The 8,159-nt window shown below is 45.2% G+C and overlaps 1 pseudogene; it reads right to left on the bottom strand.

Annotated features, from left to right (window-relative positions):
• Positions 1–3,983: 3,983 nt before the first annotated feature.
• Positions 3,984–4,992, bottom strand: LOC141222252 (C-X-C chemokine receptor type 6-like; annotated as a pseudogene).
• Positions 4,993–8,159: the final 3,167 nt, after the last annotated feature.

Below are 8,159 nucleotides of genomic sequence, written 5' to 3' on the forward strand. Positions count from 1 at the left end.
TGATCGGCAAAAATGTGGTTGTGTATTTGGATGACATTTTGATTTATTCGCCGGATCTGGAGTCTCATTGGCGGAGCGTACGTGAGGTATTACAGTTGTTAATGGACAATTCGCTTTTTGCTAAGCTGGAGAAATGTGAGTTCGCTGTACAGAGAATTAGTTTTTTGGGTTACATTATCTCCAGCGAAGGTTTTGAGATGGACCCGGTTAAAGTTCAAGCTGTACAGGAATGGCCTAGGCCTATTGGTTTGAAATCGATACAGAGGTTTTTAGGTTTCGCCAATTATTACAGAAAATTCATAAAAAATTTTTCTAGTATTGTCAAACCTCTGACCGATCTCACCAGGAAAGGTGCTGATGCGGTTCAGTGGTCTTCTGAGGCTATTGAAGCTTTTGTGTATCTCAAGGAGAGGTTCACCTCTGCTCCCATCCTTATGCAGCCTGATGTGACTAAGCCGTTTTTGGTTGAGGTTGATGCTTCCTCTGTGGGGGTTGGCGCAGTATTGTCTCAGGATAACGGGGATGGATTACATCCCTGTGCCTTTTTTTCAAAAAAATTTTCGGAGACTGAACTGAATTACGATATTGGTAATCGGGAATTATTGGCTATTAAACTCGCATTTGAACACTGGCGCCACTTCTTGGAAGGTGCGGAATTTCCCGTTCAGGTTCTTACGGATCATAAAAATCTGATATATCTTGATGCTGCCAAGCGCCTGAATGCCCGTCAGGCTAGGTGGGCACTGTTTTTCTCGCGGTTTAATTTCTCCGTTACTTACATCCCTGGTACTAAGAATGTTAAGGCGGATGCCTTGTCTCGCAGTTTTTCTCCCATAGTCGGTGCTGAGAAAGAGGAGAACATTTTACAAGAAGGTGTTGTGATAGCTGCTTTGGACTCCGTTTTGGAAGATGAGATTCTTAAAGCACAGGAGAATGCCCCATCTAACACTCCTCATGGGAGGTTGTTTGTGCCTGGGACCTTTAGGAGAGATTTGTTTGTTGAGTGTCACGAATCTCGGTTTGCAGGTCATCCCGGAATCTCTGAGACCAAGAGACTGGTGGGTCGCAGTTTTTGGTGGCCTGGATGGCAGAAGGAAGTCATTAAGTGGGTCCGTCAATGTACTATATGTGCTAGATCTAAGTCCTCACATACTCCTGCTGCGGGGTTGCTTTGTCCTTTGGAGGTTCCCAGTGCTCCTTGGACACATTTGGCTATGGACTTTATAACTGACCTTCCCCCCTCTGAGGGTTTTACTGTCATCTGGGTGGTCGTGGACCGTTTTAGCAAGATGTGTCACTTGGTTCCCTTCGTCAAACTGCCCTGCGCTAAAACTCTCGCTAAGGCCTTTGTCAAGGAAATTGTCAGACTTCATGGCGTTCCTACTGACATTGTTTCTGATAGGGGTCCTCAGTTCGTGGCTCGTTTTTGGCGTGCCTTTTGTGACAGGTTGGGAGTTCATTTATCGTTCTCGTCCGGATATCATCCTGAATCTAATGGCCAGACAGAAAGGAAAAACCAGGATGTTGAGCAGTTCTTGCGTTGTTTTGTGGCAGACAATCAAGAGGGGTGGTCTGAGTTTCTGCCACTTGCTGAATTTGCTCTGAACAATCATACATCTTCTTCTGCTGGTTGTTCGCCTTTTTTTTGTTGTTCTGGGAGACATCCGTCGTTTGGGTCGTTCTCCAAGTTGGGATCTGCCGTGCCTGAGGAGGAGAATTTTTCCGGTGATTTGGAGAGAGTTTGGACGGATGTGCGTGGTAATCTTCAGGAGGCCAACAGAAAATCTAAAGACTACTTTGATAGGAAACGACAGGAGGTTTTGTTCGCTGTTGGTGACATGGTTTGGTTGTCCTCTAGGAATCTGCGGTTGAGGATTCCTTCTAAGAAATTGGGTCCCAAGTTTGTAGGGCCCTTTAAGGTGCTTCAGGTTGTCAACCAATCTGCTGTTAGGTTGGAGGTTCCTACCTCCTGGAGAATTAATCCGGTATTTCATGTCTCTCTGTTAAAAAAAGCTGTTGTGTCGGATGGTGACGCCTCTGCCTCTGTTCCTCCGGTGGTGGAGGACGGGGAATATGAAATTTCTCGCATCCTTAACTCTAGACGGTATAGAGGTAGTTTGCAGTATCTTGTGGCCTGGAAAGGTTTCGGACCCGAGGATAACTCTTGGGTGAGGTCAGATGATGTTTCCGCGTCCAGACTTATCAGAGCGTTTCACAGGAGATTTCCTGATAAGCCTGGTCCTAGGGGATCCGGAGGATCCTCTTAGAAGGGGGGGTACTGTTAGAACCTTGCTCTTAGGTTTTTTCCTTTGCTGGTCACATGACCTTGTTGGCCTATTTAATCCTGCTCCGCCCTTCTGGCTTTGCTGGACTTCATTGTATAACTACTTTCTAGCTAGCCTGTGCTCTGTATCTAACTCTGTTAGTTTGCTTGGTCTACGGACCTCAGTGTTCTATATATTTTGTTTGTTTGTCTGTCTGCTACTATTTCTGTTAGGAGGTGTCCCATTTTCCTCCCAGTCCTTAGTACTTGTAGGGATTCCTTCCCCACATCTATAGGTCTCCGTACAGACTAGCTTAGGACTTTAGCAGGTCTGATCGCAGGATCAGGTCCCCTGTTACATCGTAGGGATAAAGCTGAGTTCTATCGTAGGGACAGATCTCCTCTCTTTCCTTAGCTCTGGTAGCAGAACATAACACGTGCACTCCAAGAGAAGGACCTACCACAAGGTAAGCCAGCGCAGGACAGAGACAGAGACAAAGTTAGGCCTAGCTCCAGGCAGGTCAGAAACTTACTACGCACAAGCAAGAACCAGGAGGCCCAAAACCCACTCATTGGGGAGGATCCGGACATACACCCTTCACCCTACAGTGCTCCGGGGAGTGCCTGAAATTCCACCAGTAAAAGGTACTGAAGTGAACATCGTGTCCGTCCCTGTTCTTGCTCCGGCCCGGCGTAGTCTCTTTGTCCTGCATCCTCGTTCCTATACTGCCCTGAGGCCCCGCTCCACCTGTGGGGAGCTATACCATCAAGCTGCCTTATCACCGGCCTCAGTGGACTGCGCAGCAATGGTGATCCTCACCAGAAGCCACAGGTGGCGTCACGAACTATTTTATAAACTTAACCAAAAACATCAACCCCTTTTTAAAGAGCGGCCCAGGGTACGGGCCCGGGAGCCTACCACCGCGACATCCCTAAAGGCCAGGCTAAAGGCCCGGGTACCGAGTCATCCCCATTCCCCTGGGCTAGTCACTTGGTCTGAAAAAAATTACCCTTACTGAGTACCACATTTTTTATCTTGATTTCTTTTAGTGTTTCTTAAAGCCCTAAAGTTGCCATTTGAAATGACTTTAGTTTTGTGCCATGTCTGTGATCTGCTTTTCTTCAACAACATTAAACAACTGAATGAACATTCTCCGAGCCCGGTGATTCCATAATTTTTGCCAGGGGTTGTAGAAGAGGGGACTCAGGGCGAAGAGAACTCAGTTCCGGCCCACAGCATGTTGATACCGGCCCTGTGCCTCCCCCCTACAACACTGAAATTCATAGGGAGTTTCCACCAAAAGTGAGCTAATATTACTCACTGTCGGCTTTACTTGCGCTAGTTAGCAAAAATAGAGGGGGCTGCACATAATTTTTTAAAAATTTATTTATAGCACAGGTGCTGGCAGATGAATACTCTCATCAGCCTGCTGAACACAAACACTAACATATACTTCCTGGAGAAGTCCATGTTTGGGGTCTGTGCACGGACACTAGGTGTTCGGTATGGATCCCGAACTTTACTGTAGCAGTGATGGTCGGTCTCCAAGGCAACAAGTTGTCAACAAAAGTGATAATATCACAAGATTGGCTTGCAATTTACCTTTTAATAACATTTACAAAGGGATTACTTTTTACAAGCACAATCCAATAATAGAAATAACTCTTTAACTGCTTCACTCTTCAGCCATAATGGTGTCTGCTCGTCCCGAGAAACCATTTACACACTTGTTGCACAGATGTTTGTTGAAGCAGAAACGTTTCTGGAGTCTCCATCAGTCGTCCGCAAATGATCTGTGGTTTCATGTTGCATCCGGTTAAGACCTAAACCTTTCAGCATTTTCCAAAAATGCTTTCTAAACTTTGTACCAACAAAAAAGTACAGGACAGGGTTGAGACCAGCGTGGAAGTAAGCTATAGCTTCCATTACAACGCTCGTGATTGTAAAGGAATCTGATGTGAATCCCTTATTGAGGACTTTAGCCAGGACAAGGGCATTATGAGGCAACTGTGTAGCTATAAATACAACCACTATGACCACAATTATCTTCATTGACTTCCTCTTCTGAACGCCTCTGGCATTAACCAAGGTCCGGAGAATAAAGCTGTAACAAAACACCATTGAGGCCAAGGGAATTAAAATCCCACTGTCATCTGGAATGAAACCACCATGATCTCATGATGGGAGGGTAGTATTCTTCAAAACATTCCTTCCGGTCACGGCTGTTGCTGTATATGAACTGGGGAATGGAAAGGAGCAGAGCCATGGTCCAGAGGAGGACGCACACCTCGTACCGCCACTTGTGTTTAGTCACCTGGTATTTAGCTGCCTTAGTGACTTTAGTGATAGAAATAAACCTGTCAAATGTGATTGAGGTGAGCGTGAGCATGGACGTAAATAAATTCACCCTGTATGTGATCCTTACGATCTTACACAGGAAGTCTCCAAAAACCCAGACATGTGCCGATTCATATGCCAAGAATGGGAGGGTGAGCAGAAACAAGATGTCTGCAATGGCCAAATTCACCAAAAAGGTGTCGGTCAGAGTCTTTATCTTCTCGTAGAACACAAACACGAGTATAATGAGCACATTTCCAATAAGTCCGAGGACACAAGTCACGGAATAGGCAATAGGTGAGAACAAGCTCTGGAGCCAAGGGTGGTCATCGACTGTATGATTATCATCATTCATGTTATTGTAGTCTTGTGGGTAGTCTTCAGCGCCCATCTGTATGTAATTGGAAAGAGGTGATTAGTTGTTAGCAGTGATAGTAAGATCTGCAGTTATTCTCTCTGTCAGGAGAGCAGGCTCAGAAAGTCAGGTAAGAGAAGCCTTCTTAAATATTAAAATGCCAAATGTGAAATGAAAAATATATATATACTTGTCTCCTCGACCGATGCGATGTCTGCCATTGTTCTGTCATAGCACTGACGCCCTGTAACAATGTCAGGTGAGTGCTGGTAGACACAGCACCAACATTCATGGTCCAGGTGGTGAGCATACGTTTTTATTTTCTTACATGAGGTGCTATAACATTTAAGAACGGGTTGTGCAGTAGTAGACAACCCCTTTAACACTATTGGGTCCTGCTGGGTTGCAGTTACAAGGCTGGACAAATAATAACCATGTAAATAATTCTTATGGGTAGTTTGCATTGCCTGAGCCCTAAAATCTCATATTGAATCAGTAAGTTCATTGAACTGCTCCTAAAACCTAGAAAATCTGACTGTGGCTGCTTCCATAACCTGTCACTGACCTACCTCACCATGGAGATGCCAACCCTATATTATACCTGGTCACAGACCTAACCCTGGGCATAAAAATCAGATCTGTTACTAATTGGAGCACTTAAATGTTTGACCATCATGATGCACTGAGCACCTGTACTTGGCTCATTCAGAGGTCTGGGAAACTCTGTCTGAGCATGGACCACAATCCGTGGACTGGGTGCGAGTCTCTCAACCTTAGTGTGACAGCCTTATAGAAACATATGAAGCTGTTATGCTTGGTTCTGTTTGCGGTGTATGTGTGGACTGAGCTTCACGGACGTGTGAATGAACCCTTGATTTGCTGTGTTAAATTGATGGATTGCATTTATGGCACCTCTCAAGTTAAAAAGAGCAGGGGGATCATGCACAGATCCCACCACTGCCACCAATTATTCAAGGAGAACACCCAGAGAGATGACGCAGATCCCACAACGATGAACAACACACCGCCGCCTCCAATCGTCAGGAGAATTACGCAATTGACTGGCGAGTGATGGACGAGGCCGCAGCTGTTTTCACTACTAGGCCAGTTATTGGGGATCTCACAGTGAGCATATAGTATATACACATAAGATTTCAGCCCATGGAATATATCTATATATACACCCTGGTACAGTCACTGCCAAACTCCACAATAATAAAAGGAACTAGTTGCTGCCACCACCTATTGTTTATATAGGCCAATTGGACACCCGTTACAGATAGTGTGTTGCTTCAGGGGTGTGGTACACCCCTGAGGAACTAAGCTATTCAATTTTATATACTTAATCTGAAAAGTAGGCAGTGTTTATAAAAATATATAAAGATGATACAAAATGGACAAAACAATGCAGTATATATCACATAAAATAAAAAGGGATAAACAGAACAAATATACTAAACCTCATGTCGGAGAGTTGGCTCTCATGAGGGGGAGCTTTTCTTTTTTGGGGGTGTCGATACACAACCACAGTGCATTGTGTCTCCCAGGACTGACAAAGATCATAGTTCAGCATTTGCTTTTATTAACACAAGTAACAGAGAACACAGAAAAAAGGATGCACAACCTCCATGTAAATAAGGGTGCGTTATCATGTACCAATATCTAAGTAACATAAGAAAAGAGAAAAGTCGGTACATATAAAAGAGAGACACGAGCTGAGGGCATCCTCCAGGGCTTCCAGTCTGGACCTTTCATATACATCCGTCCATTCTGGTGCCGGAGTTGCTCCCTCAGTTGGAGTTCCTCCTCCAGCTGCAGACGTGGGTGAGTGAGATTTAAGGGAAAAGGGGAAAAGTGAAGCTTCCGAATTGGTTACTGCCCTCAAGGCACTATTAGAGCAATTATCCGCTCCAGTAATGACAAGTAATAAAGTGATACTGCCTTTAGTTAGTATGCATAAGGATGCATTTTTCTGTCGGATTAGCCCTCTGGGGTCTCATTTACATGATAAGACAAGACATAAAATTTTGGAATAATGACTACATTACATGATAAAGCTTTAACCCAGGGGTGGGGAACCTCAGGCCCACTGACCATTTACGGCCCTCGATGACCTTTTATCCGGCCCCCAGGCAGATTCCCGGGAACCGCAGATCTTGGGCCAGCAGCTGTATTTTAAGGGTCACCGGCCTATTAAACTGTTCTTGTTCTGTGAGCATGAGCACGCAGTATTCACTACTGAACGTTGAGGCACGTGCAATGAAACATTATGTCCTGACACCAGTGCCAGCATCAGGATGTACTTTGTAGGTGGAGTTAGAGTGCATACAAAGCCATCCACAACCTGTCTCCTTCATACATCTGTGACCTAGTCTCCCGGTACATACCTACACGCAACCTCACAAGATCTCCTGCTCTACTCCCCTCTTATCTCCTCTTCCCACAATCACATGCAAGATTTCTCCCGTGTATCCCACCTACTTTGGAACTCTCTACCCCAACACATCAGACTCTCGCCTACCACGGAAACCTTCAAAAGAAACCTGAAGACCCACCTCTTCCGACAATCCTACAACCTGCAGTAACCCTCGCTCCACCATACCGCTGCACGACCAGCTCTACCCCCACCCACTGTATCCTCACCCATCCCCTGTAGACTGTGAGCCCTCGCGGGCAGGGTCCTCACTCCACCATACCGCTGCACGACCAGCCCTACCCTCACCCACTGTATCCTCACCCATTCCTTGTAGATTGTGAGACCTCGCGGGCAGGGTCCTCTCTCTTTCTGTACCAGTCGCCGACTTGTATTGTTAAAATTATTGTAAGTGTTTTTGCTATGTATACCCCCTTTTTTCATAATAATAGTAATAATACATTGACATCTGGTCATTAATGTCTGTGGATCAACACACAGTTGACAAAGAAAGGACACCAGTAGATAGGCCATTTGATAGGTATAGGCAAAAGGTTGCAAAAACTATGAATAATTGGTTGCAAGAAGAGGTGAGCAAATCTTTGAAGGTTCGATTCAATTCAGATTGACGAACTTCCCAATGTTTGTCGAACAGTTCATCAAACATATCCGAACCCCATTGGATTCAATGGGAAGCAAAACTAAACGCATACAGAACACCTTCAAAGGGGCCCAATAGCTGCCAAAACAGCTCAAATTAGAGGCAGACACCATGAAAAGTGGCATCAAT

This window comes from Phyllobates terribilis, unplaced genomic scaffold (genome assembly GCF_046119375.1).
Source record: "Phyllobates terribilis strain yellow unplaced genomic scaffold, ASM4611937v1 Scaffold_351__1_contigs__length_1975267, whole genome shotgun sequence".
Taxonomy (NCBI): domain Eukaryota; kingdom Metazoa; phylum Chordata; class Amphibia; order Anura; family Dendrobatidae; genus Phyllobates; species Phyllobates terribilis.